Here is a 17,945-nt window from a genome sequence, read left to right as displayed (position 1 = left end):
AATTTCTGCCTCAAGGCATCATTCTTGTGTCCTTGAGCTGCAGGGCTGGGGCGAGCTCATCACACGGTCCCATGAATATGGCTTTCCTAATCTGAAAGTTCTGCAGCCACTGCTCGTCATCCCAGACGTGCATGACGATGTGATCCCACCATTCAGTTCTTGTTTCCTGAGCCCAAAAGTGGTATTCCACCGTGGTCAGCACCTCTGTGAATCCCACAAGCAATCTCGTGTCATAGCTAGTACACATGGTGAGATCAATGTCACACTCCACTTGCCTTTGTAGTTTAAAGGATAACTCCACTGCCACTTGTCACATGTTGGTCAGAGCGAGCAGCATACTGGTCAACAGTTCGGGATCCATTTCTGCAGACCAAAGAGGCAGAGTTCACAAACTGTTTAAAGATAGCCCCAAATGGAGATGGAAGCACAGGGATTGCTGGGATGCGAAGCAATGCATCACGGGGCATTGTGACAGGACCCAGGATGCCCCGCGAACCCGTCTGTTCCCACAACTCTTAGCAGCAGAAGAGGAAGAGATGATTTGTGGGATAGCTGCCCAGCGTGCATCTCTCCAAATACCGCTGAAAATGCCGCAAGTGTGAACATGCTATTGCGCAGGCAGCTGATAGTGTGAACACACAACAGCGGTTTCCCTTCGGTGCTCTCTGAGCAGCGCTGTAACTCCTGGCACTGTAACTCTGCCAGTGTAGACATACCCCCAGTGTGAGACTGCTCTACGCCTCCCAAATCCACTGGCTCAGTTTGTATTCCGTCCTCTAGGATTTTCCAGCTAGGCAGAGTCTATTTTGCATGAAAGAAAAGAAAGGTGCCAAAGCCACTCTGAGGCCAGAGATGCAAATGAGTGATGATCAGTCTTCTCCTTGCCTTAGCTCTTCTGTTCAAGTGGCTAGGGAAGGCGCCAGGTGAGAACTTGGCTGGGTGACTGACTACAGGGTTGCTTAAAGAACAGGCTGCAATTGGCCCTGGAAGAGAGAGAATGAAACACACACACACACACACATAGAGATACATAAAACTGCACCCACAAATATACGCAGACAGTACTCTCTCCCCGTGCACACACACCTGAATATACATGTACATATCACCCCCACATGTCCACATTCCAATACACACACAAATATGCACATACATACAATAATACACAAATAGTCCAGACATCCATGTGCACACAGCCCCACCCCACACACTCCCCCAAATACACACTCTTACATCCATGTCTCCCAGTCACACATCTGCCTTGTTCCCCTCCACCCAAAGACCAGTTCTATGCTCCAACAGACCTACCTACACCTTTAACACATAGGGGTCAGAAACGCCATGGTACCTGTAGCATTCCTGCCACTCCCCCAACTCTGATTATTATTAGATTAACACCTATGGGTCCCTACTGAGATTAGGACTACTGAGGGGACCTATTAAGACAGTCCCTGCAGTCTAAAAAACGCGTGGGAGGGGAAACTGAGGCACAAAGAGAGGACGTGGGTTGCCCACAGTCAGCCAGCACAGCTGGGAAAAGAACACAGGTTTGCAGGGTGTGGTAAACGAAGGGAGTGGGGTAGCTCCCTTTTATGGACACCCAGCCAGCCAGTAGCTATAAAATCCCTCTTGGTAACTGTTCTCTAATTGTTCTACCTGTAAAGGGTTAAAAAGTCTCTCTGCTATGCATAGGTAAAAGGAAGTGAATGGGTACCTGGCCAAAAGAGCAATGGGAAGGCTAGAACTTTTTAAAATTGAAAAAAAGTCTCCCCTTCTCTCTGCCTGTTGTTCTCCCGGAGAGAGGCAGACAAAGCAGCAGCTATGCTGTAAGAAGCTTGGGCCAGGTATGAAAAAATCATCAGTATCATACCTAGAAACTACACATTTAAAACCCGAGATATGTAAGTAGATCAGGAATGTCTAGGAAGATGTGATTAGGTTTATCCCTTTTATTTCATTATGGCTTGTGGATTCCTCCGTGCTAACCCCAGGTGCTTTTGTTTTGCTTGTAACCTTTAAGCTGGACCTCAGAAAGCTATTCTTGGTGCTTAATCCTTGTAGTTGCTCTTTTAAAATCTAGCAGTAGCCTGAGTTCCCAGATGTATTTTCTTTCTTTCTTTTTTAATGAATAAAAATTACCTTTTTTAAGAACAGAATTTGATTTTTGTATCTTAAGAGGTTTGTGTACATTGTTTAATTAGCTGGTGGCAACAGCTGATTTCCTCTTTTTCCCCTTTCTCAGCTCTTCCCAGAGGGGGTGTGAAAGGGCTTGAGGGTACTCCACAGGAAGGAATTCCCAAGTGCACCTTCCTGGGCTCTCAGAGGGGTTCTGCACTTGGTTGGTGGCAGCATCTATCAATCCAAGGTCAGAGAAAAACTGTCACTTGGGGAGTTTAATACAAGCCTGGAGTGGCCAGTATTAATTTTTAGAATCTTTGCAGGTCTCCACCTTCTGCACTCGGAGTGCCAGAGTGGGGAATTGGCCTTGACACAGGGTCCCATCTAGCACCATGTCTCTTAGGCTGCACTGCCACACACAGGAAAACGCCATGTCCTTTGGGCTTTCCAGAGTTGCACGGGTCTGTCCTGGCTCCATTGGCTACACAGTGGAAGAGCCCAGATGCTCATGGGTTCATCATTTGTGGAGGCATTATAGAAGGACGGGATTTTACATTGGCAAAGCTGCAGCTTTACAAACCCACGTCTCTCCTCTGAATAACAGTCATAAACTCCAAGGCCAGATCTTCCATGCTGACCTCCTGTTTCACACTGAAAGTGATGCTGCTCTGAGCGAGCTCATTCTCCAGGGCTGCCGGGTGCCTGGGCCAGGAGGGGACAGGCTGTCCGCCCAGGAAAATAATACAAGCTCACTGTTCTCAGTGTCTTCGTGTCACTTTGCCACAGTCCTACACACCAGCCCCTCCCCCTGCTGTGCCACTCACCTGCCCTGTTCCCCTCCACCTGCCTGCCCCTCCCCCTGTCATGCCACCCACCCCGTACCTGCCTGCCCCTCCCCCTGCCAGGCTGCCCTTGCCCCTGCTATGCCACCCACCTGCCCTTTCCCCCCACCCCTTACCTGCCTGCCCCTCCTCCTGTTGTGCCACACATCCCCCCCATGCGCATCCTTCCCCAGCAGTCCTGCCCTTTCCCTATCCCCTGCAGTGCCATCCATTCCCCTCAACCAGCACTCACCCCCCTGTGGTGCCCACTACCCCACCCGCCCTGCCCATCTCTCGTCTCCCCCTCCTTGCCACACTCTTCCCCTCACAATTCTGCCTGTTTGGACTTCTCCGCCCTCTGCCTTTTTACCCATCCTTATCCCTCTTCTCCACAGCCTGCAGCCCTTCCCCCACCTCCCTGAACCCCTGCTCTTCGGCCTGCCATTCCACCACATACCCCTTTCTTCTCCCTTGAACCACTGCCTCCAGCCTGCCCCTCAGGCCCTGCCTTGCTGCCTGTGTGGGAGGAGATGGACTGTATCCCCACACTGCTGGCAGGATCGGGGGCAGAACAGGGCAGGGCAGGATGGCGTGAGCAGGCCTGTACCCAGTACCGGGTCTCAAGGACACCTGGCTTAGCCCTATTCTTCCCCCTCCCCCAGTCTCACCTCCCTCATACTCGGCCAGGGCCAGGGAGGTGGCTGTATGTCCCGAATGCTGGGGCAGGGCTGCAGTGCTGACACCCTACGAGCCATTGTGCTCCAGGAACACCCTTGCCCCTGGGCTTCTAGCACTATACATCAGGGTAACGTGGACTGGCTCTCCTCACTGCCCTCTGCATGGGAGAGCCTGGGCTGGGCAGACACCCTGTGACCAGCTGCCTGCCAGCATCACACACCCCTTCACAGCAGTGTGGGGGCAAAGGCTCTCCACTGGTTGCTACTCTTGCAATCTCCCAGCTCAGGATTAACGTGGTGCAGGCCAAGGGGCTTGTACTGCATTTGTGCACCAGGGTGAGGCTCCACCAATTCCTTTACTGCTATTCAAAAGTGGCCAGTAAATGAATCCAAACCAACCCCTGCATCAGGACCCTTTCCCTGCCTGAGCTGTGCCCAGAATCCACAGCTGGCCCCGTCTCCATAACAGGGATGACCTACATGCTCCATATCTGGGCATTATCGAACTTTGAGAAAGTCAGACTCTGGCTGTGGATCCAGCCTGTGTCGCTCAGGCCCACCCCAAGATGAATCACTCTTGACTGTAATGAGAGGCACATTTTTACTACATCCCTGCACAGGATCTTGCTCTCTCTTGATCTCACCTTCCCATCTTTAGACTGGAAGACTTTTTATTTATTGTTGGGTGGGAAGAGGGTGATATCAGCGGCAACACAGCCAATTGGCATGAAATTCACATGGGGTCATTTGTATATTTCAAGGCCATTGGTCACTATGATAAATGAAGGGAGGTAGCTCCCTTTTATTGACACCTAGCTAACCAGTTAGCTACAAAATCCCTGTTAGTAGCTGTTCTCTACTTGCTTTACCTGTAAAGGGTTAAAAAAGCCCATAGGTAAAAGGAAGGGAGTGGGCACCTGACCAAAAGAGCCAATGCGAGGGCTAGAACTTTTTAAAATTGGGAAAAAACTTTCCCTTTGTCTGTCTGTTGTCCTCTCTGGCGAGGAGACACAGACCAGCAATGCTGTAAGAAGCTTGTGCCAGGTATGAAAAATCATACAAATCATACTTATTTGAAACCCCAGATATGTAAGTAGATCAGGAAATGTCTAGGAAGATGTGATTAGGTTTATCTTTTATTTCTGTATGGCTTGTGGACTCCTCTGTGATAACCCCAGGTGCTTTTGTTTTGCTTGTAACCTTTAAGCTGGACCTTGAGAAAGTTATTTTGATGCTTAATCCTTATAAGTGGTTCTTTTTAAAATCTAGCAAAAGTCTGAGTTTTTAGATGTATTTTCCTTCTTTCTTTTTTTAAAATAAAATTTACCTTTTTTAAAGAACAGGATTGGGGTTTTGTGTTCTAAGAGGTTTGTGCACATATTGTTTAATTAGCTGGTGGCAACAGTTGATTTTCTTTGTTTTCTTTCTCAGCTCTTCCCCAGAGAGGGGGCGAAAGGGCTTGCGGGTACCCCACAGGGAGGAATTCCCAAGTGCGCCTTCCTGGCTCCAAAAGGGATTTTTTTTTTTTTGCACTTGGGTGGTGGCAGCATCTACCAATCCAAGGTCAGAGAGAAGCTGTAATCTTGGGAGTTTAATACCAGCCTGGAGTGTTATTAATATTTTTTAATTATTAAAAAAGTATTAATTTTTAGAATCCTTGTGGGCCCCCACCTTCTGCACTGGAAGTGCCAGAGTGGGGAATCAGCCTTGACAGTCACAAATGTTGCTCTTTGGTCATCAGGTGTTGTTTGCCTCTGGTTTGGAAGTACCAGATTCTACCACCCTGTTGCTGGCTTGTTTAAATCAGTGTCAGCGTTAACCAGGACTGGGATTTACCATGATGCCAATGGCGCCATAGTGCCGGACCCAACCTCAGAAGGGGGCCCATAACACTTGCTTCATCCCCTCTCGCAGCACTGCAGAAGCGTGTGAGCTAAGAACCCAAGTGGCACTGGGAGCTGTAGTTCCTTGGCCAGCTCCCTGCCTAGAGAGCCAGGCCTGGAGCAGGAAAGGAACTACATTTCCCAGCATTCCGTGAGCCGCTATCAACAGGAAAGGGAGGGGGACAGAGTGGGGAAGCTGAGATCTCATGTGCTGCAGCTTGCTGTGAATGGGGAACTGGCTGCTAGAAGGGGGTGGCACTGTGAATGGGGAACAAGTATGCCCAAGGAGTAGAAGGCTTTGGCCTAGATATCACCCTCAGAAGACTTCCTCAGACTGTCTTAGGGATGCTCGCTTGGCAGCCCCCAAAGAAGGAACTGGGTGGAATGAATGAACGGTGCACCTCTCTATCTGAAGCCTAGCAGGGGAGGTATGTGGACCCCACCAGGAGAAGTTAAAATGAAAATTAAGGGAGGGGAGCCTCTACTAGAGGACCTGGGCAGCTTTAGGTACAGTACCAGACACACAGTAGGATTTTTGCTTCTGAGCTATGAAAGCAGAAATTGACTTTTTCTTTCCAGATTTATCCAATATTCAGAAAGGGAATCTAGCACATGCCTTCCGGATTTGAACCCTCAAAATTCAGGAGTTTCTCAAGCTCAATTTGGGCAGCTGTTATTTCATGTCTCCCAAGTCAAGTATACTGATCCACTGTAACTTGCCGTAGAAAAAGTAGGATAAAATTGAGCAACAAATGCTGGGGTCTTCCCAGTGCTAACTAGGACTGGAATTGCTATTTTCAATTGCTATTTCCATTTTTTTTTTAGTTGTGTTTGTTTAAAAAGAAGACCATGATATTGCATTTGCAAATTCCCCACAGAAATGAAGAGTGGAAGAAAAGAATAACAAACTTTTCCTCATTTATGTAAGACAGTCTTATAATATGGATCAGATATCCTCCAATCACACAAGCTGAAAATTGTTCCACTCAACTGCAGTTCTGTAACCATGCAGGAACCAGTCCTGTCTCTGTTCTGTGCATATCCAAAATTCCTGCTGAATTCAGAAGTGCCTTGTTTTTGTAACCATACTACCTGATATTTTCAGCCCTGGTAAGCTAAGCAGGTTTACATTTAGTAATTGGGCAGGAAGCCTCTCGGAAAAAGTTAGGTACTGTAGGAGGTGTTGCTTATTCACTAGGTAACATGAGACCTTCCTGTTACAATAGTAAACCAGTGCAGCATAGAATGCACTTTGCTCCTAGAGTTTAGAATGGGGTCCTTTGCTTCTATACACAGCTCATTAAAGACAATGAAAAGACTCCCACTTACTTCAACAGACTTTGGACAGAACTGGTTATACGTGGCATAACTCCACTGTCTTCACAGGGTCCTGGTCCCACAGCGGAGGGGATCCATGTGAGCTTGTTGCAGAGCTGCTGCTCAGGGATGGGAACCTCCTGGCACTCCAGCCTCCAAAATCATTCAGGCTGCACTTTCTGCATGACTCTGTGCTAGCTGAGAGATGCATGGGAATTGGTGGCCTCTGCTGCAGGTGATAGGCATCTCGGGTACTTAAAGCCATGGCCTAGAGGAGGGAAGCACCTAACTCCAGAGTCTGCAGCTGCCTAGGGCTAGCGCTGAGAATTTAGAAGCCCTAGTGCTGCCATTGCAAGGTTCAAGCATGCTCAGCCTTGGAATTGCCACCCCTCCCTTGCTAGCAGCTGCAGCTATCTAAGGTTGGCCTCTGGCAATTGGCCCCACGGCTATAGCCAGAGAAGCTGCAGGTGGCTCTGTGACTACTGGGGGCCATTAAACTAGGAGCGGATAAAGAAACTGGAGTTAACCTCAAGGAACAGAGGTTACCAGTAGGAAAGGAATGTGAAGGGGAGCAGGGAAAGAGGAAGCAGATGATGCTTGCAGGAGGAGAATAGCCCTAGCTGGCTAGGGAGCAAGTCCAAGGTAGAAGGGAAACAAGCATAGGGAGAGGTGGTGGTGACCCAGTAGTAGACTAGCATGTTGTGTGGGAGCAGAGGGAGAAAGGCTGGTGACTTCAGGTTCCCAGGGGCTAAGTCCTCACTTTGGGGAAATGGTATATGTAAGTGACTTGCTCAAATGGCAGGATGAGTGCTGAGGGAAGGATTTGTCAGAATTGATCAGGTATCTGCTGGCTGTGAAACTTTATTGAGCTGAGACCAGAACCACATACAGTGGTTCTGTGGAGACATGGCTATAGAAGGCCTGAATGAGGAAGTAGATAAATCTGTGGGGAGTTTCCCCTGATCATTGTGAAATTACTGCTTACTGTGGACACTGGTAAACCCATATGGCTATACAGCTTAATGAGAAAAACTGGGGGCTTAGGGAGCTATGTATGACAATGCATATAGTCATGCAGAGGTGTGTGATCAAAATGAAAAATGTCTTTGAGATTCAGTATGGTACCAATTGCACTGCTACACCAGGCCCACACTCGGAGCCCACAAAGACTATATTGGGACCCACAAATATGTTTGGCGCCAGAGCCCACAAAAGGTTAATCCGGCCCTGGCGTTAATGGGTTCTTAAGATGTAAATTTTAATGCCATTGTCTCCTGCCTGTTACCAGGGGGTTCTAGGAACCTGGATCCCTCTGCTCTCATGTTCTGGGTGACCATTGTCCTCCTGTATTCAGAGTGGCAGTCAGAAGAGGCCTGTAGTGAATTCCTTACTCTGCATAGCGACAGCCTAGGAAAGAACACACACTGTTGGTGTTGGCTAGTCCAGACCTCTGTGGGATTAGCATTCCATGCATCCTGGACCTTCCCGCCATCTTCCTGGACACCTGAGGCCCAATCCTATGAGTGCCTCCTGTTGAGTACTAAGAACTCAGCTCTCCTTTGGAGTTGTGGATCTATCCACCTCCAAATCAGCAGTCACCTTACAGGCCCTCGCATTGCAAGATTGCCTGAGTATACAGGGAGCTGGGAAGCCCAGCAGAAGATCCCATCAGCTCCTAAAGGCTGTCAGTGGCTTTGACTTCTTGATCCCTAATGAGCTGATCTGGATTCAAATCAAGGACTCGAGCCCAGTGTATGAAAACAATAAATGCAATCCAGATTGTGGTGACAGGATATGCACCATGCAGCAGGGAGCTGGCTCAGGAAGCTGTTAGGAATTTTCTCTTGCATAGTTTTGCAATTTATTATCATTGCAAAGTCAAGCCTGCAGACCAGGAAAATGCCCCCTGTTCATTCTGGGCATTGGAATGTGATGGAATTCAGGTGTTACCCATGACATCACACACTGACACATTGAGGCAGAAGCCCTGGAGAATTGGGATCTGTTCTCCATGCATGTGGTGTAAGGACCTGCCAGCGCTGGTGTGGAAGGACCAGCGTGCCTCATTGCTGAGTGAACTGGCCAATGCATGGCAAGCACAGGGGGCTAATCACCAAGCTCCGTACCAAGAGCTGGTGCTTTTCTAGAGCCTCTGCATCTTCTCCTTTGCATGGGACAGGCAGATGGCAAGGAACCCTGAACATGTAATGGCTCCAGCCTCCACTTCAGACCTTGATTCTGCATCTGAGCCATGTATGGAGCGCCCTTCCTGTGTGTGGAATCCCACTGACTACACTGGGGTTCCAGAGAGGCTCAGCACAGATGCAGTTGCAGGGTCAGGATCTTGAGTCCTAGTCCGCTCCAGATGTTCCTTAATAGGCACCACCTAATGCTAATGTAACCCACTGGTTAGTAGGCATATAGAGCCCCCTTTGTGCTCAATCCACAGAGGGCAGGCGTCTATTACAGACTTCTTTAGTGCAATCTGCAGCCGCTCACACTTTTAGCTCTGGAGTTCCCGGTTCAATCCCTGCTACACCTGCCATTGATGTCAGCTGTCACACAAGCACATGGTGTGCTGATACTTGGATCCCGCTAGTGCGACCTCTTCTCAGGCCACCAGAGGGCAAGAGAACCCAAAGCACACAAAGCTGTTCTATTTCCGTCGGCAGAGGGCACTGACACACAAAGAGCAGCATTAGCAGCCACACTGCATGGCTTTGGCATCAGCATTCATGCTAGTGGCAGGTGCCCCATCTCCGCTCAGTGCTGTGCGCTGGCTGTGATTCACTGGCGGAGACATAATTTCCAAATAAATAGCAATTCTTTTCAGAGCCATTTATTTCTGTTTGTTTTGTATTTTGATCAGAACGTCAGTCAGTTTTTCACCCATTTGTCAATTTCTCTTTCCCTAAAGATTATCTGTGGACGACTTGAGAATACAGAAATATCTGCTGTCGGCTTCTAACCTCGGAGCGCCTCAGATTCCAGAAGCTAGGAGGAAACCTGCAGAGAATATGTTAAGAAACAGGGGAAAAAAATGTTTTCCCTTCAGATTTCTCTGCTTAAAGCTACATTTTGAATTCTGCTTTTCTTTCCTCTCTGTTCCCAGTGCCCAGCTCCCCCTTGTGATCTTTAAAACTTGCAAACCCTCCCTCCCAGAGTAGTGCTTCCTCACACAAGAAGTCCCATTGATTTCCCCATGGCAAAGCAGCCATTGGCTTACTGGGAAGTGCCCTGGGAGCTCATGGAATCAGGCCTTAAGACAGAGGAAACCCTTTTTCATGTGGGGTGTCACAACCAGTAACACCAGGCCATAAACCAAGCACTGTTTACATGAGTAACAGAGATTGAGAGTTATATCCCTTTCCCCTATCCCGTGTCTGACTTGTCTATTAGACTGTAAACTGATTGGGGGAGGGAGGGACTGTCTGCTCCTCTGTACAGCACCTAGCGCAATGGGGCTCTCTTCTTGGCTGGCCCCTAGGCACTTCCATAACTCATCTGATTACTATAAACAATAAAAATTGATGAGAATTTAGGGTTCTGTTCCATTAGGGACACTATCATCTGTGTTAAAGCCAAAATTTGACCCTCCATTAAATTTGGTATAATCTAGTGGAGACTATCCACCATTCACGACACTGTGGCACACATAGCTGTGAAACAGAGATGAAGTGATTTGTCTGAGGTCACACATCAGACCAGGGGCAAAGCTGGGAACAGAACCTGGGTCACTGGAGTCTGAGGCACCAACCACTAAGTTGCACTGCCTCCTTTGTGAACGAGCATCTGCCAGGGACTCCCTAGCTGTCCCTAGTGCCTGGTTCGTTCAATTCCCATGAAGTGTTGTGCCATTATGGAGATATTTTATAGAGGTGACAAAAATGTTGAAATTTTTTTTTATGATTATACTAGGTCAGGGTTTCTCTGCCTCCCACAGACACTAACGCTATGTTACAAGCAAAATGAATTTTGGGAAACCTAACACCCCTCCGTGAGTTTCAAGCCTTCCCTGCCATCTAACCAAAACCAAGAGAGAGCGGCTGCAATCCCCTGAAAACGCTCCTCAGTTTAGAACCCTTGTATTAAGCAATATCCACTCTTTACAGTCCTCTCATTCCAACTTCCACCTTGCTTTCTTCTTGCTAGCTAAATTGCAGTATGATATCACCAACCATTCTTCTCACTAATCCTTTAGGTTTTATACCATTTGGAAGCTGAGAACACAAGCTGTCAGACGTCACCCATCCTTAGTTTCAGATGTCGAGCGCAGCCATTAAAATCAGACTGGAGTTGGAACATGCAGCAGAATGCAAGATGGTAATCAGAATGATGTGATTTCAAGGTCCAACATGGCATAAACCAGTGGGGTTAGAAAAAGCAAGTGGATTAGTTTCTAGCTGTAGAAGATACTGTATCTGAGAAGAGTCATTAATCTAGGCAAAACTTGTGGCCATTTACCAGACAAGCCAAGAGACCTTAAGATTCCCAAGCCCCCAACTGCTGCCACCTGCATTAATACTCTGGAGTAATGATCAATCCAAAGCTCCTTGGAATCAATAGAAAGCTGCTTACTGATTTCAATGGCCTTTGCATGATCTCTTTTGTGCCCAGACAGAAGGAATCTGAAGGCAGCCATGCAGGTCTCGGCCACAGCAAAGAAGGAGCCAAGTCAGATGCTGACAAAGCGACGGACAAAAAGAAATGGCAAGGAATGAAGTGTTTTTTCTGAACATCTCAATGGACTGGAAGCAATGGAGGGGGAAAAGCAAACGGAAACAGATGGGGGGGGGGAAGCGCTCATCACTGTCCCCTTCCATCACCATCTGGCTCCGCAAAGGAAGTGAGGCTCATGAAATCTCTTGCCAAACGTGCGCAGGGCTAGAGTCTCATCCCCCCCAGTGCTGGGAGGCCAAAGCTGGGGAAAGGTCAGGACTCATGTGATCTGTTCAGACACTTCCAGGGCCTCCAGCAGCTCACACGTAGTAATGAACTCACCCTCATCATACCTCTGTGAATTACTGTGCCCCCATTTTATAGAGGAGAACTGAGGCCCAGAGAGTTCACGGGACTTGCTACACTTCACGCTCTGGCTATGAGACACATAGCTGAGGCCACTGGGCCAGAGCTGGCTGTCAGGAACCCCAGGGTGAAGCCTGCAGTGGTGCTGGGGTACCTGGGAATGGGATCTGGCCTGGTTCAGCTCTTCCTCAGTTCTCCCAGCCGGGGCTGGTGTGACGTTGCACCCCATAATGCTTTACGGAAATATGCTTATGCATGTATATATGACATAACTGGAATATGTTTTATGCTACATATGCCATATAACATATCTCTGTAAAGGTTATGATCTACTGAGTATATTCATCCTATTTGTATGCATGTATCATTTTTGTATTCAAAGTTATGAATATTGGCTGTGTACTTGTTTGATTTTAAGTAGCCTTAGTAAGGCATTTGGTCAGATTCTCAAGAAAGGAATTTGCAAATTAAGTGCCCAATCAAGAAACACTTAACAGACAATGGAACCTTGGAAGACTCCAATTCACATAAGAAGTCTACCTGGGGACATTCAAGTTAGCATGTGAACAATGGTTGCCACCTGTAAAGTTCTGAGTCATGCATGGACATGTGACTTGCCCATGTGACTCCAAAACTCCAGCTTGCAGCTGGATTCTGCATAGGAGAGAGGAGGGGGTGTCTTCCCACAAGAGAAAGTCTATTTAAGCCCTTGGGAGACTCCTCCATTTTGTCTTCAGCTGGCTCAAGAGGTAGCCTCTCCACCCCTAAAGGATAGCTGAAAGAAACTGGAACAAAGGACAGTAACCACAGGGGTGTGAGTGATTGGTGGACCCAGAATAGAAGGAGACTAGTCTGTAAAAGAAGCTTACTGGAATATCTCTGAGGATGAGATTTCATCTGTAATCATTTTCTTACTGTACTAGGCTTAGACTTGCATGTTTTGTTTTATTTTGCTTGGTAATTCACTTTGTTCTGTCTGTTATTACTCGGAACCACTTAAATCCTACTTTTTGCATTTAATAAAATCACTTTTTACTTATTAATTAACCCAGAGTATGTATTAGTACCTGGGGGTGGGGGGCAAACAGCTGTGCATACCTCTCTATCACTGTTATAGAGGGAAAATAATTTGAGGGTAAAATGGATTTATTTGGGGGTTGGACCCCATTGGGAGCTGGTTACCTGAGGGTTGGAGACAGGAACATTCTTACACTGTTTTCAGTTAAGCCTGCAGCTTGTGCGGGATGTGGTTCAGACCTGGGCCTCTGTTTGTAGCAGGCTAGCATGTTTGGCACAATCAGGAAGGGTTCTGAAGTCCCAAGCTGCCAGGGAAAACGGGCTCAGAGGTAGGCTCGGCACTTCAGGTGGCAGTTCCCAAGGGGGTCTCTGTGATCCAACCCATCACAGCTGGGTTTCCCAGTCTTTCTGATTTAGGATCCAAAGGATTTGCCTTGCCCAGTAAAGTCAGTTTTAAGAAGCACCTGAACTCCTTGACAGTCCCTTTAAAACCTGCACTGTAAAGCAAACCCAGCTGCCTGGCAAATGGCTGCTGCCCAGAGGATGTTTCTCCCCTCGTGACAGGTGAGGAGGAGGGGGGGCTCCATGACTCTGTTGTGGGGTGAAGAAGTTAGTGAGACCACATCTCTGGCTCACAAGTAAAGTTGCAATGGCGCTGAGATAACTGCCACTTGCTCCTGCCAGCCCGGTGTCGAGCACAGAGGGTCTTCTCCACCCCTTCCCTCTCTCCGTTTGCATGCTGTGGAGGTTTGTCTGTGTACATAGGGGACTGTGTGTAGAGTGTGTAAGTAAGAAGCCTGTGTCTCGGTGTATCTACACTGTGTATGGGCTAGCGTGTGTCTGTGTGGAAGTGTGTGAGTGAGAGAGCACGCGAGCCTATGGCTGTGGTATGTGCATTGTGTGGGAGGGAGTAGGTTCAGCAGGAGCGTCTGTGTTGGCTATGGATCTGGGGTAGGGTTAGGACGGCCATGTAGGTTATGTTCAAAGCCAGGTTGGACTAGAGGTCAGTCCAGACCCTACTGAACTCCTGAGAGCTGTTCTCCCCAGATTTCAGCCCCAGACAATGGCAGTCTCACCAGGTCAGCTACTTTAGGAAGTGCCTCCATGCTCTTGGGCTGCATCCAAGCCAGACTCTGGGTTCAGCTCCAACTCAGGATCAGAACCACGGTGGTGGGTTTGAAACTGGGGATCTGAATTTGTCCAGAATACATGGGAGAAGTGGGGGCTTGGACGTGATGTTCCAGCAAGGCCACATCTGTAGCATGTGTATGCATGGGGAGCATGTACGGGGAGCATGTTAATTAAAAAACAAAACAAAAAAAAATGAAAACTCCTCTCGCCCTTTACTGATTTTCTCGCAAGGACTTTTACTCCCACTCACTCCCCGATCTGAGGTGCCATTCCCAGCACAGAGAGCTATTTCTCACTTTCATTCAGACAAAGGTTAGGCCAACCTTCAGCTGGCCTTTACATCTCCTAAGGAGCCAGGGTTGTGGTCTGTGTAAATGCATAGGAGGTGTGTGCATATGTGCACAGTCTACACCAGAGATAGGAACAAAATGGCCTCCTCTCAGGACTATACCTTGACACTGCCAGGATACCTTAACCACTGCCCTGGGGTATGGTGAGGAACACCTGACTCCTGGGGTAGTCCCATTGACCTATTTGTAGAGCAAGATCCTACTCAATGTGAGCAAGGCTGTCATACTCTGGCCCTAAGAATTTAAGGTGCAATTTTCAAAAGCACTGAAGTGACTTGGGCAGACGAGACCCAATGATGTCAACAGGTCATTTAGATGCTTTTGAAAATCTTGCCCTCTGGTCTTCAATTAGTGAATCCTTTATAAACAGATCCTGATTTCCCAGGAACACATCTCTGCATTTGCCCCAAGTACTCTGGGGGGGGGGATCCCTTTCAGAAGACACATCCACATGCTGTTTGTGCCAGTTCTTCACTGATTGTGCTGCGCGGCTAGTCACTTAAGTCATGTGGCATTGGATCCTCTCCCAGATTGGATGACTGAAACTTTTTCAAACAGGAGAATAACAAACAGAAAATGAGGCACTTTCTGGTTCAAATTTTGGCAACCTTTGAGATTTGCTGAAGTTTTCATGAATGTTCATCCAAATAATCGTGAACAACAAAATAATAGGAGCAGAGTCATATGGGAATATACAACAGAAATTGATAAGAAGACCAACTCATTCCAAAGTAAATTCCTGCAGAAGAACTTCAGAGTCCATTGGAAAGAGTTTCTTGAAACATCGGACATTCTAAGGTGAGCAAACCAATCTAAAGCATCAAATATGGTAAGAGGATGACAATGGACGTATTTAGTACACACTTTAAGGATGCCACCAACACTGCTTCCATGGCAAGTCTATATTAATAGACACCATCTGGAAAGAGAAAGAGGGTGGCCTAGAGAAACATTATGCAGGACAAATAAATCAACACAACGCTCAGAAGCCTGAACAGAGCCGCACAAGATCGAAAAAAATGGTGGAAACTGATGGACACCCTGTGCATTTGAGGGTGTTGGAAGATAAAGAAGATGAGTCTTAGCAAACTGAACCTGGAAACAACAATGTCTCTACTACCCATTCATTATTATTGTTCATTGGTCACTACAGAGGGAGTTGGCTGTCTCAGAACCAAGTGTCCCAAAGATTCTGAGAAGAGTAGGCAAGCAACTCATAATAAGGAAACTGAGGCATGCTGAGATTTAATTTCTCACGTAGCATCATACAGTTAGTCTATGACAGAACCAAGACTTGAACCACTAGCTCTTGATGCCTAGGTCAGCACCTTGACTATAAACCATCTTTTCTACATGTGTGGTGTCTTAAGACTAGCAGTTTCCTCAGCCATTTCTGGCATTGAGACTGGTTGCTAGACTACTGCAGCAAGCAAAAGGCAAAGGGGGTGTGCGGACAGTGGAGGTGAATTCATTAACAAATCCCCTAGCTGTTTGTTGCTGTGTTTTCCCAGTTCTGATTCTTGGTTCTGGTGATCTATTGACTCACTTTGTGGCCTCTGCAAGACACAGGGCCTTAGTGAAGCCAGCTGGAAATGTCAAAAGAAGCAATAGCCTTGGTGTGAAGGTTGTTCTGAGGCTGCTTCTCAGGTATGGTTTCCCTGGGCTGGTGAATGACACCGAATATTAGTCTGAAAAAATAACAGTCCCTAATGCAACTATCTGGCCTGTGGACTCTGTTTCTTTCCTTCGTTTACTTTAATAACCAGCTATCTGAAGTCCTAGCTGAGCCTTGGCCCTGTGCTGTGGTAAACATGTCCTGGAGGTGCTGGGAACAAAGGGTCAATGGAGAAGAGGTAGCAAAAAGCGGAGTGGGGAAAAGGAGAGAGGGAGAAATATGGGGAGAGGAGAGAGGGGAAATGCAGTGTGCCAAGAGCAATGAACAAATGTAATTGAATTGCAGCAAGCACTGAGATAACAGGCAGTGATCTCAGATCAGGCAGCAATGCCACTAGGGTGCTAACAAGCCAGTGCAGCATCATTGAGTATGCCGGACAGGTTTCTCTAATGTAGGTCATCCTGCCAGCACAAAAATAATCATCATAAGATTCCTCCTTTCAGAAACTTACATCTTCTACCAGAGCTTTAACTGGATCCCCTTCTGTTCCACCAAGAAACTACCCCTGCGCAGGGGGGCTGGAACAATTTGTATAGTGGGGGGTGCTGAGAGCCATTGAACCAAACTATAACCCTGTATATGATGGAAACCACTTCAAGCCAGCACTCCCAGAACCCCTAGTTTCAGCATCTATGCACCTGCGGGAGGGAAGGGGAAGGAAGAAGCCCCTGCTGATGCCCCAGAACGCTGCAGCCTGAGGATCTGCATCCATTGGGAATTTGTGATCTGTGCAGAGATGTATCATCATTTTTAAAAGAATTGCCACAGTAAAGCAGAGAATGGGTTGAAGCCAAACAGAGTTTGAGAGGTAGCTAATTCAAAGTGTCTATATATTTTTACAAACCTCCACAATATGTGATTTTTTGCCTGGAGAGGAGGTAGCAGAATCCACACCCCACCCCAGGACCCCAGAGAAAGAGACAGGCCAGTTACTCCATCAACCTGATCCCTGGGTGTAAATGGGGTTTGATGCCAACAAGCATGGTGCTGAATGCTGGGCTGCACGCCCTCAACTCCCATTCACATCAAGGTGAGTCTAGGGTTCTGAGCATACTGCAGGATCAAACCCCACCTGTAGTGAGTCTTGTGCAAAGAGGATAAGTTTTACTTCAAAACCAGAGCTTACATGGTGTGCTGGCCCTCTGCATTTCACCCAGAGGGCAAAGCTGGAAAGCATCAAAGTGAGTATTCATGACAGAGACCTGGTTCTACGAGAGACACTGCTCCAGTCAGCAAACAGGAACAATACCACATGGACTTGTTCCTGACTCTGGCTGCTATGCCTCCTCCTTGCAACTCCCTTCACCCCAAATTTTTCAGGACGTTTCAATGATTTCAAAACTATTATACAAATCAGACAATGCTAATATGAATCACCAAATAAACAGGTTACATGCAAAACATCATTGCTCAATCCCTCTGCTTCTTCTTACATCTTAGTCCTCAAACATACACTGTCTCTTTAGACTGTAAGGTTTTCAGGGCCGAGAGCTTGTCTTCATGCCAGTCTGGAAAGCACCCAGCCTTGGTGGTTGTACACCTGTAATGAAGAACTGTTCTTTTGAAATGTTGGCCATGGTCAAAGCCACCAGCTGCAGAGAGTCTTTGGAGAAGGCCACATCTCCTGAGGTTTCTAGGCGGATTTCTTTGCAGCATCAGGATTTTAGGTGGCTTTTCCAGTGCAGATGTCCAGACTCTCTGGGCTTCATCCATTTTTAACAGCACCTCCTGCTTTTGCCATGCTGCTGTTTGTTCACGGGACACTTGGAATGGGTGAAGGAGAACAGGGTAAGTATTCCTGGCTGCTCCTCAACCCTACATGAGGTACAGAACCTGGTCCCCAAACAGGTCAAGTTTTGAAGGAAAATGCTCTAGAAAATTTCATCTCCTTTTTTTTTTGTTTGCTCAAAATTACAAATGATTTTTTTCTA

General features: G+C 47.5%; 1 long non-coding RNA gene across 2 annotated transcripts; it reads left to right on the top strand.

The window, feature by feature from the left end:
- The first annotated feature begins 4,591 nt into the window (after positions 1 to 4,591).
- Positions 4,592 to 12,886, top strand: LOC119862739. Of its 2 annotated transcripts, none has more exons than XR_005295353.1 (3): positions 4,592 to 4,660; positions 9,734 to 9,835; positions 11,018 to 12,169. It is a non-coding gene; the product is annotated as an uncharacterized LOC119862739 (long non-coding RNA). The 2 variants fall into 2 exon arrangements; XR_005295354.1 differs by lacking the exon at positions 4,592 to 4,660 and adding an exon at positions 5,689 to 5,927 and having other exon boundaries at positions 11,018 to 12,886.
- Positions 12,887 to 17,945: the final 5,059 nt, after the last annotated feature.

Source organism: Dermochelys coriacea, chromosome 10, assembly GCF_009764565.3.
Source record: "Dermochelys coriacea isolate rDerCor1 chromosome 10, rDerCor1.pri.v4, whole genome shotgun sequence".
Taxonomy (NCBI): domain Eukaryota; kingdom Metazoa; phylum Chordata; order Testudines; family Dermochelyidae; genus Dermochelys; species Dermochelys coriacea.
Note: the sequence above shows the minus strand (reverse complement) of the source record. Positions and strands in the feature narration are given on the sequence as shown.